Below are 17695 nucleotides of genomic sequence, written 5' to 3'. Positions count from 1 at the left end.
CAAGCGCAAACCTGCCCCGTTTAATTACGAGTGTGACGAGCAGCCGCTCAAGTGTGGTCAGACTGGAAATCAAGCACACACACACTAGACCTCCTTAAAGCCAGGATTTCAGAAAAAGATCTTTTAATGAGAAAGACTGGAAGACTTTCAAAGACGAGGGCAAATCATTTGAAACCAGAGAGGAGCTTTTTAGAGAAGCTGAGCCCAGATCAAACACAGACTCTTGTTCCAGAGAATAAGCCCTGACCGCAGAGCGAGAGGTGATCCCACTCTGATGACTTCTGCACAGTTATGATCTCTGTTTGCTGGTTTTGATGTACGTTCGTCCTGAGGAACACAATCTGACGGCTCCGGTGGCTTTGAGTTTATCACAGCTGACGACGCACGTTCACCATAAGACCAGGTCAAAATACAGGATGCTGTGTCAAATCAACTTTTATGCATACGTGAGGGACAGCGTACAGTGTGCGTGACGCAAATTTTGTCATTACAATAGTACGCGAACCAACCGATTTTTGGAACCGCACGTACTTTGTATATGCAGTTTGCACATGCGCACTTAAGTTATTTTGCAGTAATCTGTTGTTCCACAAGGTGGCAACACTATCCCGGGCCATTGTTTCACAGTAGAAAATGAAACGGAATAGACGGAACAACAGCACAAAATAGTGTTTGCGTACAACATAAAATGATACTCTGAAAGGCTACGTGTTTGACTCTACGCATACGCTAGCATACATGTACAAAAACGAAGTATACTTTGGGCTTTATGGTGCAGACACCCTTTGCAAATGAATGTGAGATGAAAATTTCTAAATGTGGATTTCACATTAGATTTGTTTATTAAATTTTATAAAGTTGTTTTGTTTGGAAGTGACATTTGAGTACCACGTGTGCATTCCTCTGCTTGTAAAGACGTCTATGTCAGAACACTGGCTCCTGTGTCAGCAGCAGTGGTGGAAAAAGTACTGAGAAAATATAATTTACAGATAATGTACTCACCCCCTTGTCATCCAAGGTGTTCGTGTCTTTCTTTCAGTCGTAAAGAAATTATGTTTTTTGAGGAAATCATTTCAGGATTTTTCTCCATATAATGGACTGCTATGGTTCCCCCCGAGTTTGAACTTCCAAAATGCAGTTTAAATGCAGCTTCAAACGATCCCAAAAGCGGTCGTAAATGATCCCAGCCGAGGAAGAAGGGTCTTATCTAGCGAAACGGTTATTTTCAAAAAAACAATACAATATACATATACTTTTTAATGTCAAACACTCGTCTTGTCTCGCTCTGCCTGAGCTGTTTTTTTCTGGTTCATGACAGTTAGGGTTTGTCGAAAAACTCCCATCTCATGTTCTCCCTCAACTTCAAAATCGTCCTATATCACCGTTTTACCTTTTTGTTAAGGGTGTTTGATCTTCTTTGCATGTTCACTTTGCAAAGACTGGGTCGGTACTTCTACAGCGACGTGGGATGATTTTGAAATGATTTTTGAAGTTGAGGAGAAAATCCTCAAAAACAATTTCTTTATGACTCAAGAAAGAAAGACATGAACATCTTGGATGACAAGGGGGTGAGTACATTATCTGTAAATTGTTGTTATGGAAGTGGACTTCTCCTTTAAGTAAAAGTACCATTACATTCCAAAAAATGTAGTGTGAGTAGAGTAAAAAGTACTTGGTCCAACAAACTGCTGGAGTAAAAGTAAAAGAGTAGTCTGTTTAAAAGTACTCATGAGTATTGAGTAGTGAGTACTGAGCTGTGGATTCTACCCCCTTATAATAAACGCGGTACACTGCAATTTAAACATTTAGAAAACGCTGTACATACAGTTATTCACATTATCTTGTTCATCAGAAGGAATGAAGAATATCTATCAGCCAGCAGTTTTAATTTCGACTGCCAATTCTTTAAAATACATCAAAACAACACCTGAAACTTATTAAAGTGTTGGTGCCGATAGCCTTGTGCGCTGTTGCACTCCAGGCGTCCCGTGTTCGAATTCCTGTCAATTCTGATCTGTCCTGTCATAATAAAGGCACAAAATGCCAAAAAAATCTTCAAAAAATCTTTAAAAAAAAAAACCCCAAAAAAAACTATTAAAGTGGTGAAAAGACAAAAGTTTTTCTCAGTACAATCATCACTATTTAAATCATAAAGTTAAAAAATAAATTACAAATCAAGTGTAAAGGCCACTGAGACAGCATGCTGTTGTTGCACGTAACATATTAATGTTTAGAACAATGCAAAGAATACAAACAATTAGAAACTCATACCAGAGTTCAGCCATCACACACCATAAGAGGGGTTAAAATGAGAAATTAAAAAGAGCCCATTTCTCTCCAAAACATTGCCAGTTTTAGCATTTTGCAATAAAGAAATGAGAATCATTAAACATGATCATTTATTTTACAATTTTGACATTTATGCACATTGTTCATGGCATCATCCCCTACCTTTTACACGTTTACTCAAATTGTTATGCTGATATTACAATTTCTAAGGGGGAAAAAAATGGCATTAAATAGGGATATGGAATAACAATTACATTTTATGCAATGCCCGCACAACCTCACACCAAATTTCAGGCCATGTAGGTAGGCAAGCACACATACAGATAATTAAGTAAGCAGAAATCCGAAATTTACCTTAGAGGAACATACTGGTAACTCAACTGAACTGATGCTTGAAGAATTCGGTTCCAGCAGCTATGATTAACAGCAGTTGGACGTTATGTTTTCTATGCACAATTTGATTTGACAAGAGTCACAAGACTCTTTTACTCTCGATTACTCTCTCTCTCAATCCAATCACGTTGATGGATAAAAATAAAATAACCATGTAACGACCACAAACGGAGGGAAAATAGCAGAGTAGAGTTGTTATTTTTGTTTTCTTTACACACAAAAAGTATTCTCGTAGCTTTATAACATTATGGTTGAACCACTGATGTCCCATGGACTATTTTATCAATGTTCTTACTACCTTTCTGGGCCTTGAACATGTCAGTTGCGTTGCTGTCTATGCAGGGTCAAAAGGTCTCAGATTTCATCAAAAATATCTTAATTTGAGGGTGAGTAATTAATGCCAAATTTTCATTTTTGGGTGAACTTTCCCTTCAACTTTTCCAGTAAGGGTCAATATAGGGCCCTACAACTAAAAATTGATAACTTAAAGGGATAGCTCACCCAAAAATGAAATTTGCCAAATGAATTACTCACCCTCAAGTTATCCTAGGTGTATATGACTTTCTTCTTTCAGAAGAATACAGTCAGAGAATGTCCTGGCTTTCGAAATTTATAATGGCAGTGAATGATTGTTGAGGTTTTGAAGCAAAATAAAGTGCATTCATCCATTATAAAAAGTCCTCCACACAGCTCCAGGGGGTTAATAAAGGCCTTCTGAAGCGAACTGATGCATTTGTGTAAGAAAAATAACCATATTTAAAACTTTATAAACCGTATCTCTAGTTTCTACTGTCGTAGGTGCATTCATGAGTGAGTGGCATTTCGGCGAACGACGTAGAGCGTAGGCGAACATGGTGACAAACACAGAAGCACAGAGAGAGCAAAACAAAACACCAGTCATAAATCAGAAGTACAAAACAAGGATTTGCTAAGTTCTCCTTTGCTGTAAACAAAACTTTGTTCTCAAGACACTAGTTTATTCTCACCAGAGATTACTTCCACGCCGTCATCCGCTGGAACGCCACTCTCTCGTGAATGCACGTTCGACAGTTAGCGGAAGATTACAGTTCAGAAAAGTTTTAAATATAGATGATTTCCTTACACAAATGCATCAATTTGCTTTAGAAGGCCTTTATTAACCCCCGGAGCCATGTGGAGTACTCTTTATGATGGATGGACATACTTTATTTTGCTTCAAAATCTCAACACCCATTCACTGCCATTATAAAGCTTGGAAGAGCAAAGACAGCTTTATTTATTTTTATTTTTTTTATTGTATTAACTCTGACTATATTTGTCTGAAAAAAGAAAGTCACACTTGGTCCAGTTCTCGCTATTAACAAACCATTAGCTATGGCTTTTGCCTGAATAAACTCCTAATTTGCTGTTTTTTTAATAGTTAGTAAAGTAATTGTTAAGTTCAGGTATTGGGTAGGATTAGGGATGTAGAATATGATCATGCAGAATAGGTGCTTTATAAATCATAAACAGCCAGTATGTTAATAATAATCATGCTAATAAGTAACTACACTGACCAAAATTATAAACACAGTACTTTTGTTTTTGCCCCCATTTTTCATGAGCTGAACTCTAGATCTAAGACTTTTTCTATGTACACAAAAGGCCTATTTCTCTCAAATATTGTTCACAAATCTGTCTAAATCTGTGTTAGTGAGCACTTCTCCTTTGCCGAGATAATCCATCCACCTCACAGGTGTGGCATATCAAGATGCTGATTAGACAGCATGATTATTGCACAGGTGTGCCTTAGGCTGGCCAGAATAAGAGGCCACTCTAAAATGTGCAGTTTTACTGTACTGGGGGGGTCCGGGGGAGACCGAAAACTAGTCAGTATCTGGTGTGACCACCATTTGCCTCATGCAGTGCAACACATCTCCTTCACATAAAGTTGATCAGGATGTTGATTGTGGCCTGTGGAACGTAGGTCCACTCCTCTTTAATGGCTGTGCGAAGTTGCTGGATATTGGTAGGAACTGGAACACGCTGTCGTATACGCCATCCAGAGCATATAGGTGACATGTCCAGTGAGTATGCTGGCTATGCAAGAACTGGGATGTTTTCAGCTTCCAGGAATTGTTTACAGATCCTTGCAACATGGGGCCGTGCATTATCATGCTGCAACATGAGGTGATGGTCGTGGATGAATGGCAAAACAATGGGCCTCAGGATCTCGTCACAGTATCTCTGTGCAAAATGCCATCAATAAAATGCACCTGTGTTCGTTGTCCATAACATACGCCTGCCCATACCATAACCCCACCGCCACCATGGGCCACTCGATCCACAACGTTGACATCAGCAAACCGCTCACCCACACAACGCCATACACGCTGTCTGCCATCTGCCCTGTAGAGTGAAAACCAGGATTCATCCGTGAAAAGAACACCTCTCCAAAGTGCCAGACGCCATCGAATGTGAGCATTTGCCCACTCAAGTCGGTGACAATGACGAACTGCAGTCAGGTCGAAACCCTGATGAGGACAACGAGCATGCAGATGAGCTTCCCTGAGATGGTTTCTGACAGTTTATGCAGAAATTCTTTGGTTATGCAAACTGATTGTTGCAGCAGCTGTCCGGTTGGCTGGTCTCAGACGATCTTGGAGGTGAAGATGCTGGATGTGGAGGTTCTGGGCTGGTGTGGTTACACGTGGTCTGCGGTTTTGAGGTCAGTTGGATGTACTGCCAAATTCTCTGAAACGCCTTTGGAGACGGTTTATGGTAGAGAAATAAACATTCAATTCATTGGCAACAGCTCTGGTGGACATTCCTGCAGTCAGTATGCCAACTGCACGCTCCCTCAAAACTTGCGACATCTGTGGCATTGTGCTGTGTGATAAAACTGAGTGGCCTTTTATTGTGGCCAGCCTAAGGCACACCTGTGCAATAATTATGCTGTCTAATCAGCATCTTGATATGCCACACTTGTGAGGTGGATGAATTATCTCGGCAAAGGAGAAGTTCTCACTAACACAGATTTAGACAGATCTGTGAACAATATTTGAGAGAAATAGGCCTTTTGTGTACATAGAAAGTCTTAGATCTTTGAGTTCAGCTCATGAAAAATGGGGGCAAAAAAAAAAGTGTTGCATTCATAATTTTGGTCAGTGTAGTTAATAGTAAGAATTGTTCCCTATACTAAAGACCAGAAAGTCATGTACATCTAGAAAAATCATGAAGTAATTTTCATTTTTGGGTAAACTATCCCTTTAAAAACTTTAGTTAATCTAATGAGTAAAATGATGTCTATTGAATTCAACACTTCTTGTTAAGAAAACTAAAGACTTGTGATGCAAGGAGCTACACGACTCATTCTTTCATCTTTATGTTTGATTTTTGAAGCTTACTTAATGACATGGTGACTAAACGCCTGTGAACATATTATGCTTCTAGGCAAATATTTAAAATCCAACAGCTGCAATGAGATGCATATTCACCTCAAACACAATGATGATCGATCAAATGATGATTTAATAAAAATAAGAACCATACTAACAGTGCCAGCAGCAACATTTAAGCCAGTAAAAAGTAATTTTTAATAACAGTTCCCACATATTGTATGCAACTTGCACAACATTGTGCAATATTAAATTGTTTGTTTTGATGACTCATTTTTGAAATGTTGAGACAAAATTTGGACACATTTTGAACAAAAAAGTTACTGTGTAAGTAAGGTCAATAAAATGGTTCTCGGTTCACATAGTAATCGACTAAATATCTTTGTTTAAACTACTTTTGTTGAGAAGGTTTTGCAATTAGATTTTTTTTACACTGATTTAAAGGTCTCCACAATGTTTAATACTCAGTGTTACGTGGTGGCATGGCTGACACTATGAGCACCAGTAATAGCGAGGCTTGCCTTAGCAAACACCACTAATTACTGCGTGCACTAGCTAAAGGCTAAATCACACCGCAGCCAAATGATAGAGCAATCATTTGTGGATGGTGTATATTCTTCATTTAAAATATTATGTGGGCTGACAACAATCCATAATATGAGGCTTACGATGACAACTCACAATAGGTGGAGATAATTAAACCGTCACGGGTTAAAACCATTACCTTTATCTGTAACCTAGCCTAAAAAACAGCGGAAAATCCAAACATGAGGACGATCCTATCTTTCTCTCCCATGCGTGGTTTGAAGATAAGAACCGGTGATGTGGCCCCTAAAGGGCCTGAGAGGAGATTACAGCACTGTCGGATAGCGCCAGGATCAGTTGTGCTCCATCTGCAGCCGTGAGAATAGATAAAACAGCCAACATATCCAAACACTTTCTCCCAGCCAGCCTCTATCGCAGAAAACTGCTGGATCGATAGCCACTAGCTCTAATCGCTCATCCACTCACAATCATTCAATCACAGCTATCCCGGCTTCATTTCTACAGTGCACAGAGTTGTAAACACGACAGCTTTCTTATTTTGTGAGGAGTTCGGCGTGACAGCATTTTTGTTTCCAGCTGGAACGTTAAAAAACACGACACACACGTCTCCCAGAAAACCTGTATAATCCAACCAATCTGATGACGATTTCGAAACTCCTGAAGTGTTTTCAGCTAAGTGTGCCTTATGCGTCAGACATTTAGCCAACGTTCCGTGGGCGTGATGTCTGAGGCTGAGACTATTACTGGAGAAACCACTGTTTCTTCCGCTCCAAAAGCGCCTCCTGCTGGCAGAGAATGCATTTGCAATTTCAATCAGCCTGTCTACAGCCACACTCTTTTTTTTTTTTTTTTGCAGCAACTCTGAGCACCTGGCTGAAGCACTTTTTTTTTTTTTTTTTAATCTATAAGAATAATCAGACTTAAAGATATTAATATTAGGGCTGTCAAATGATTAATCACGATTAATCGCATACAAAATAAAAGTTTGAGTTTGCCTAATATATGTGCATGTACTGTGTGTAATTATTATGTATATATAAATACACAAAAAATAAACGTATGTATTTAAGAGAAATATGTTATGTACAAAACATTTTTATTTGTATATAATATAAATTCTATAAAAATTATAATACATATACTTGTAAATATTTCTTAAATATATACATGAATGTGTTTGTATTTATATATACATAATAATTACACACATTTATCTTGTATGCGATTAACCACGACTAATCGTTTGACAGCCCTAATTAATATTAATAAGGTGAGTCTGAGAGTCTTATGTTTATTTTACAGTGATTTCACATTTCTTGTTTGTATTAAAGGCTACATACAAATAAAAGGTGAACATTAATTTATATGACCTTTTTTTTTTTTTTTTTTTTTTTTTTTAATATTACACAGGAGGAGGAGGTTTCATTGGACTTGGCAAATTCATTTTTTAGAAGTTTGTAGGTACAGACATCTGTTATGGGCATTCTTGGCAGTTCTTCTAAGGCTTATTTATTTATTTATTTATTTTTAAATATTGTTCATATCGATATTGGAACTATATCATATCAAAATTGATATCAATTTTGGCCATATTATCCAGCCCTAATACTAGGGCACAAATACTTTTCATTTTTAAATAAAACTAAGAAATGTTATACACTATACCATTCAATTTAAAATATGTGTTTGTATTTGAATATACAGTAAAATGTAATTTATTCCTGTGACTAAAGCAGAATTTCCAACATCATTACTCCAGTCTTCAGTGTCACATGATCCTTCAGAAATCACTTAAATATGCTGATTTGCTGCTCAAGAAACATTTCTGATTATTACAAATATTAAAACAGTTGCGCTGCTTCATATTTTTGTGGAAACCGTGATATATTTTATTTTTCAAGACTGTTTGAGGAATGGAAAGTTCTAAAGTACAGCATTCCTTTATTTATTTGTTAACATTTTAAATGTTTTACTATCATTTTTGATCAATTTAATGTGCCCTTGCTTAATAAAGATAATTATTCATTATTTTTAAAAATGACTCATTACTAAATTACAAAAAAATACTTAGCTAAACCCTTTTGACCAATCTAGAAGAAAATGCACTGTGAAACAAATGTAAAGTAACTGCTGAAATACTGCTGTACATTCTGTAACTGAAAATAAAACATCTTTGTTGCCTTTGATTGTGTGTTTTGGATAGTAAGTGGTTGGCATATTGTTTCTGCTATTAGCTGTATGTCATGATGCAACAGGCCAATTCCTGCTGAAGAGCTGTTGGCACATTTACGGGTTACATGTAGCTGGTGCTGAAAGCGTCTAATAATAAAAAAAACACATTCATTCACACTAGATAATGATTTATAGTGAAGAGCTTGTAATGTGATCACGCACTATAGGAGGCGATCAATCTTTAATGACAGCTCTAGTGTTATATATGGGACGCTCATGCTGTGAGGACATCAGATCTACAGCCTGAACCGGTCACAGCAAGAAACTCTTCATTATTGCAAACAGGCTCTTGAAGGTTTGTGCAGACTGAATACTCCGTCAGTTCGAAGAAAGATTGCAGTTACGCATGAATGTTACATATGACTTGTGTAGTACAATAAATGCAAATGTTCTATTGATTCATGGACAGACGCTGGAGCAGAAACACCATTATTTGGCTTTGATTTAACCATCGGTTATATAAATATATAAGGGCTAAAAATGCATAGCAGTAAATCACACAGATATTTATAAATGAGCCATTTCATTTCAGTCGGATGGGCAAAATAAAGACTAGAGTAGCTGTGCAGTTTGTCAGAAATAGAAAGGAGGCGTACGACAACTGAAGGTACACTGCCACGCCATAGACAGAACCACACACATCTACTGTAGACACAAGCTGAAGCCCTAAATAGTGTGGATGCTTGAACAACTGATTTGGATCAAAGCAACAATCTGCGACTGGGAGTTTCACATGAGTGCAATAAGTTGGCCCATGTAGATTTCGCTCATGTTCAAGTTGGTCATCTCAATTTCCCACTCAGACCAAGCTGCTTGGTTTAAAAGTGACTTCTGTGTGAGCTGTGCTTCATATACAATAGAAAATGGACTGTTTGTTGAACAACACATTTTTACAATGTGACCACACCTTTAGTCTAATAATCCATGTGGGTATATTTATGTATAATATTAATGGGAAAACTAAAATGCAGAAAACACAAAAACTGATTTGCTTGATTTGCTTGATTTAAAGATAAATTATAAACACTTAAAGGATTAGTTCACTTCCAGAACAACAATTTCCTGATCATTTACTCACCCCCATGTCATCCAAGATGTGCATGTCTTTCTTTCTTCAGTCAAAAAGAAATAAAGGTTTTTGAGGAAAACATTCCAGGATTTTTCTCAATATACAGACATCCAATAGTGGCCAACAGGTTGAAGGTCCAAACTGCAGTTTCAATGCAGCTTCAAAGGGCTCTACATAGTCCCAGCTGAGGGATAAGCATCTTATTTAGTGAAACTAAATCTGTCATTTTCTAAAATTTTGACTACTGTAATCTTTTAAAGGGGAAATTTGCTGTTCATTTACTCACTCTCAGGCCATCCAAGATGTAGGTGAAGTTTTTTTTTTTTTTTTTTTTTTAAAGCTGAAACCGTGCTCCTTGCTGATTCATAAAATGCAAGTCAATGCCTACCATAACTTTGAGAGTCAAAAAAGAATATCAAGGAACACAAAATCAATACCAACAGTTCCTGACAATATATATCGAAGATACATTGATATATCATATGAAACAAAATGATCAGCCTGTGCAAGAAACAACATAATTTGCAACATTATCACCTGTAATCTAGAGCAGATGATATGTGCATGTGTGAACTGCACTTGAATGAAGTGGCCAAATTAACATTTTTATGGTTTCTTATGAAAAAAGGTGAACTGATGATATTCACTTATATGCTTTAGACATGTAAAACATCCATGTTTAATTTCATTTTTGGGAGCTTTAATAATATAATTGTGCATACATTGTGTATAATAGTGTATAACAAACAAGTAAACTGAACCAGTTCACTAAAATGAACTGTCCGAAAGAATCAGTTCATGGAAAAGAATCAGACTTCTCTGTTTGCCTGAGGTTCTGGATTACAGGTAATGTTGTAAGCAATGTTCAGTTTATTGCATAGACCTATCGTTTCGCTTCATAAGACCTTAAAGTGATAGTTCACCCAAAAATGAAAATTAGCCCCATCCTAGGTATATATGGGTCGCTGACGAGTAATGCTTTTCGACAGGCCAATTTTAAAATACAAAAAATAAAAATATATGTTGTAATTGTTCAAACATTAAGAATGTTGTTTACACATAAAGTGATCGTAGTCTTTTTTCATCTCGACGAATTGGCCACAGCCTTAAAAAAATGTCATGTGGTGCGACCATGATTTACAATAAAATTAATTCATTTCCTTAAAATGCTTATCATTTTTTTTAGATGTTCTCTGTAATTAAAGTGTTTAGAAACAAAGTATTTGCATTTATTTTAAGTTTTTGTAAATAAAGATCTCATTATTTAGTTTTATAATTTCAGAGTTACCTTATCTTAAATGTAGTTAGCAGACTTATTTTTCCTGTAAATTGCATAAAACTGATAAAAATGTTTTAAAAATGCCATTCACTTAAGCATGCTGTAGCAGGGATTCAGAAATGAGATATTCCTTTTTTCTTCTCTCAGACAAATCCAATCAGAATTTTATTATATATTATCCAGGCATTTCTAAGCTCTATCATGGCAATTGGCGGGTGTCTCTCTTCATCAGTCCAAAACAAGTCAAATAAAGCACATCCATCCATAATAAAAAGTGCCTCACATGGCTCCCGGGGGTAAATAAAGGCCTCCTGTAGCAAATCAATGAGAAAAATATTCATATTTAAAACTTAATGTAAAACAAAACTGCTCGTACACGGAAGCAGCTCCGGGCGATTACATACGACGTCGACTGTTGCACATGCACCGCTCAGACATGGACGCACCATTGGAGTGAGGTAAACACAGGACCGGTCATGAATTAGAAGTTCAGTTTTGGATTGTAAAGAAAAATGTTGGAGGATTTCGATGTAAACCAAGAACCGCCCGGAGCTGCTTCCGTGTACGATTGTTAGCACAAGTTAGATTAAAGTGACTGTTTTTGGTTTAGATATGGATATTTTTCTTACAAAAACAAATCGATTCACAACAGAAGGGCATTTATTTACCCCCAGAGCCACTTTTTATTATGGATGGATGCACTTTGTTGGACTTGTTTTGGATTGATGAAGAGAAATACCCGCCCATTGCCATGATAGAGCTTGGAAATACCTGAATAATTTTTAATATAACTCCAACTGCATTCGTCTGAAAGGAGGAAGTCATTTACACCTAGGATGCCTGGAGGGTGGGTAAATAATGGGATAATTTTCATTTTTGGGTGAATTAACCCTTTAATATATCATCAGGAGGCGCGGTTTCAGTTTAAAATCGTCTTTACTGTTCAACTAAACATCTTGGATGGCCTGATGATTAGTAAATTAACAGCAAATTTCCATTTTTGGGTGAACTATTCCTATTTTTATTAAATATGTCACAGGATGGTGGTCTGAGATCTGCTTTAAAATCTACCCAGCAACAGTGCAGTAAAGCTTGGTTCAAGAACACAGACGAATCACATTCAAAGGCCATTCACTACGCTGACTGAAGAAGATGTGAGTGGTTGCTAAGGCACTTCTAGATTGTTGCTAAGGTGTTCTGTTAGTGATATGCCAATGTGTGTTGACTCATGTTGTATTTTTTTGATTCAACACATATCAACATCCATGTTTTCAAAATCAACTTCAAATTTATCTCTGCCTCAGTTTAGAAACAGCTTTGATGTCTAATGGGCAAAAGGCACCACACAGCAGTCCTCACTAGAAAGTGGACTTACATTGCACTTTTAAAAATGAAGGCTCTTCATGGGATTGATGTTTCATGAAGAATATTTAACATTCATGAAATCTTTTCATTGCACAAAAGGTTCTTTAAAGCAGAAAAGGTTCTTTAGATTATTCAAATGTTCTTCACATTTAGAAAACAAATGGTTCTTTTTAAGAACTGATCACTGAAAGGTTCTTTAGGGAACAAAAAAATGGTTCTTCTATGGCACTGCTGTGAAAACCCCCTTTAGGAGCCATTGTTTTCAAGAGTGATTTCTCCACAGACTGGCCTATTTAAAATCAAATCAAGGTCAACATAGTTCCGAAAGCAGAAACAGGGAGGTGAATAATCTAAACACTGGCACCACAGACAGTATATCTATGAATGAGAAGCCATGTATTTGCTTGTGAGGAAGTTTAGGAGTTTTAAACCTCTTGATGAAAGACAAATATGTTTAACCAAGAGTCGCTGTAAACACAACACAGCTGGCTTTACACTGAACCACTGATGTGATCGTAACAACACGCAGATCCACTTAACAAAACACTTCTGAGAAAAGTCTGCATGTGAGCGACTGTTGCACCGAAAGCTTTTAAACAGTGGTCCAACATGGGCTTTACAAGGGCTGACGGCTAAAGCATTATGAAGATCTTAAAAGATGGCTCTCCTCAGGTTAGAGTGATGAATGGCTCTGTCAGCATCTCTGACACCACATCAATCCTCATGTAAGTCTGAAAACAACTACATTACAATGAAATTGGGAGCACCAACTGAGCCACAGAAGACAAGTCACACATCTAACAAAAGCTGGATCGTCTGCTCACTATTATTTATTTCTTATTTCTAATGTTTTTTTCTACTTTGACTGACTATGATAGTATAGTGCAGTGGTTTTCAAACTTTTTTGAGAGCTATATATACACACACAATGCATAGCATAAATGAATACACCCCCTCTGAATAAATATAAAAGATGTATTTTCTTAATGATCGCTAATATAATTCATGGAAAGATGGCAAAATTTAAATGTATTAAACATATACTTAATAAAAACAACAAAATACATGCAAATATTTTCTGTAAAATAAGTAAATTAGCCAATTTTGTTTAAACGAAGGATTGCAGAAATGAGTACACCCTAGATTTAATTCAGCAAATTGATAATATTCTAATACTTAGTATGTCCTCCAGAACTTTAAATATATTGCTCTGGCCCTTCTTGGCACTGATGTCCTGTTTAACTCCTAGAGGACGACCTCCTTAAATGCCCTGGTTTTTAATGGGGAGTGTTGCTCAGCTCGTCTCTACAGAATCCACCACAGCTGCTAAAGAGTGTTAAGATTGAGTAAAATACATGTCCACTGAAAGATTTTCACCTTGAGGGAATGAGGAGAGGGTAGCATCTTCTGTTTCAAGTTGTTGTATTACATCACCCAAGTGGTGTGTGAATTCAAGACAGCACTGATAAAGCACAACTCCGTCACACATCCTTATATAAGAACTTTACTACTACTGAACGTCACTGTGGGAACCAGGCAATTCTCACTGTACTCCTCCTCTAGCAACACCAGAACATTTTGGATGCTTTTGGATCCAAAATAATTGACTTGGTCTCTTGAGACCAGACTATGGATTCCTAGAAGTCTATATTTTGTAAATATGAGCCTTGGAAGAGGTTAAATTAGTTTATTGTGCTTTGGCTAAAGTACAAAAAAATTAAATAAAAATAAAAAATCTTATTTTGCTGAATAATTTTGACATTCTTCTTTGGTAACTGATCAAGAAGGCTTGTTGGAACATTATATCAACATGCCTTCTTAGTAAAGTAATTCCCGAATTTGTGGGGTTGTACTCATTTATGCTGTGCACTATATATATATATATAAAGAGAAAGAAAAAAGAAAAAAGGAAAGAAAGATATCAGTCATTGAGATTTCAAGAGAATCCCCAATAGATGCTACTCCTGAAACTTGCAGCATGTACACCACACTGGTCCTCTTAGCAGCACCAAAAACAACTTTTACTCAAATTCGGAATGGACTATATATATATAGACAACAAAGCACGTGAAAATTTCCCCCTTAATCACTAAAAAGTTTATCACAATCTCTGAAAATTCTGCTATAATAAGTGACTCTTTGTGCACGGCACAAATAATCTCGTATTTACGTTGCATCTACACTTTGTCATAATGAGAGGATTCACAAGCTTCCAGAATGCAGGACTGAACTTGGCGAGTGGATTCTGACACACAAAACAATTTTGATTGGCCATTGCGTTCCAGAAATCAATAGATATGTCTGTGATTGGCTACAATGTTCAACACTTCAAAAACAGAGTGTAAACACAAATACACGTTGGATTCTGCCGTGAGGTGGCTGCTGCTTACTTTAGTTGTGTTATGTTTATTTAGTTATTAAAGTCTGTCGGTTCCTGCTCCCTTCTTCCTTCCTCCCCGAATCTTGAACTTTGTTACATACATATGTACAATTTCCTCAAATCATCCTGGCAACTCATTTTTTAAATCTTGTGACCCAGGGTACGAAAACCACTGGTATAGTGTGGCCAACAACATTTTATGTTAAAGAAGAAGTTCACTTCCAGAACAAAAATTTACATATAATTTATGAACCCCCTTGTCATCCAAGATGTTCGTGTCTTTCTTTCTTCAGTCATTAAGAAATTATTGTTAATTATTGTTGTAATTATTATCTTGAGGAAAACATTCCAGAATTTTCTCCATATAGTGGACTTCTATGGTGCCCGCAAGTTTGAACTTCCAAAATGCAGTTTTCAATGCAGCTTCAAAGGGCTCTAAACAATCCCAGCCAAGGAAAAAGGGTCTTAACTAGTGAAACGATTGATTATTTTGTTAAAAAAAAAAAAGAAAAAAAAAGTACAATTTATATATTTTTAACCTCAAATGCTTATCTTGTCTGTTTACAAAATGAACATGCAAAGATCAAATGCCCTTTACAAAAAATGCAGGATGATTTTGAAATTGGAGGAGAAAATGAGATGGGTTTTTTTGACCTACCCTAACTGTACTGACCCAGATTACACAGAGTTCGCATACGCGTCACAGAGAATAGACAAAATGAGCATTTGAGGTCAGAAAGTATACAAATTGTACATTTTTTGGAAAATAACCAATCGTTTCACTAGATAAGACCCTTCTAAAATCATGTGTACAAACATGTTAAAAGATGCATATTCGAAGCATAGTTACACAACTTAATTTACACATTATAACAGTGTGCTTATGTTGTATACATTACTGATTAATCTCATACATAGAGGTTGTGTTTGTGTGAATTGACCTGCTAATAAAGTGGTTTCGTTTACCAGTGTTTACCATCAACTTTCATCAGATTATTTCAGTCAATTCTTTTGTACAGTTAAGTTTTTGTTGTTGTTTGTTTTCCCTAATTATGTGCTTTTTTTCAGTTTTAATTGTTTAATTAAAATTGTAATCATCAAAAATGAAATTGTAACAGTGTGTTTTGAAGTGTATTTATTTATCCCAGAAATATTTCTGTGTTTTATGACTTGATACAAAATTATGATGAAAAACAAGATCAGGGGTGATGAAGTGGTAATCAAATAAATGCATAAAACTTTAACAATTTCATTAATGTTTTAAAATATCATTAAAATTAAATCTGAAAAATTCCTTTCATTTTTTTGTCAATAAAAAAAAAGTGATGCATGACAGTGTTTTACTGTTTAAATTACAACAGCAATGAAAATATTGTATTATTTTCCTTAATCATTTTTTTTTTGTAAACTTTAAATTATTACTGCTACTGTTCCTTTGAGACGTATATTCTACTGTACTGTAGTAATATGTGTATTTAGTGCACTACTAGCATCTTGCAATCATATTTTGATCATTAATTTCATTTCATCATTACTGAAATCAAAACTCCCTTCCTTGCTGTATACTGAGATACTTTAGCTGACACTGGCCAGATGTTGAAGAGTAGTGAATGTCTGAAGAGACCAGTGTTCGCTGGAACGGGGTGCATCTGACAGGTTTGTGTGGGACATCATAACGCAGCAGAAGAACTGTATCATTTGACTGGAAACACACAATGGCATCTTTATTACAGTGATGGATGGAATCAGAAATGAAGGGAAGTGAATCTGAATGCGTCTGAACACACAGAGCTCCATTGTGTGCTGTGTCAGGAAAACTCTTGTGTCCGTACATTACCGCCTCTAACCGCAGATAACAAGATCATCTGACGGGAAAAAGACTAGTTGACACCACAGATGCAGTGGAAGCAGATGAAGAACCAATGTTTCTAATGTTTTCTTAAAGCACTTTGCTTTGCTTCAGTCAATCGGATAGTGTCTAGATCTCACTTTTGTAAAACGACAACACAAATAAACGTAAGAATCATCAAAAAAAAATTGTATACACACACACACACACACAGTGCACAGCATAAATGAGTACACCCCCTCTGAATAAATATAAAAGATGTATTTTCTTAATGATCACTAACATAATTCATGGAAAGGTGGCAAAATTGAAATATATTGAAAATATACTTAATAAAACCTACAGATTATATGTCAATATTTTCTGTAAAATAAGTGAATTAGCCAATTTTGTTTAAATGAAGGATTGCAGAAATTTTAATTCAGCAAATTTATAATATTCTAGTACTTAGTATGTCCTCCAGAACTTTGAGTACACTGCTCTGACCCTTCTTGGCATTGAGTGTACAAGTTTGTGACAAATTTTCACATTTGTCCTCCTGGAGGATGACCTCCTTAAACACCCTGGTCTTTAATGGAGAGTGTTGTTCAGCTTGTCTCTACAGAATCCCCCACAGCTGCTCAAGAGTGTTAAGACTGAGTGAAATACATGTCCACTGAAGGATTTTCGCCTTGAGAGAATGAATATATTCATTGTCATGTTGAAAAAATGCCCAACAATGCAGGGAATGAGGAGAGGGTAGCATCTTTTGTTTCAAGTTTTCGTATTACATCACACAGTGGTGTGTGAATTCAAGAAAGCACTGATAAAGCACAACTTCCTCACACCTTATGTACTCATAGATCCCTATATAAGAGCTTTACTGCCACTAAATGCCACTGTAGGAACCAGGCTCTTCTCACTGTACTCCTCCTCTAGCAACACCAGAACATTTTGG

At 36.4% G+C, this 17695-nt stretch overlaps 1 protein-coding gene across 1 annotated transcript in view; it reads right to left on the bottom strand.

Moving 5' to 3' along the window:
• The window catches only part of atg7 (ATG7 autophagy related 7 homolog (S. cerevisiae)), a 126493-nt gene that overhangs the window by 16401 nt on the left and 92397 nt on the right, over window positions 1-17695 (bottom strand).

This window comes from Labeo rohita, chromosome 11 (assembly GCF_022985175.1).
Source record: "Labeo rohita strain BAU-BD-2019 chromosome 11, IGBB_LRoh.1.0, whole genome shotgun sequence".
Lineage (NCBI taxonomy): Eukaryota > Metazoa > Chordata > Actinopteri > Cypriniformes > Cyprinidae > Labeo > Labeo rohita.
The sequence above is the reverse complement of the archived record's forward strand: the minus strand, read 5'-3'. Positions and strand labels throughout refer to the sequence as shown.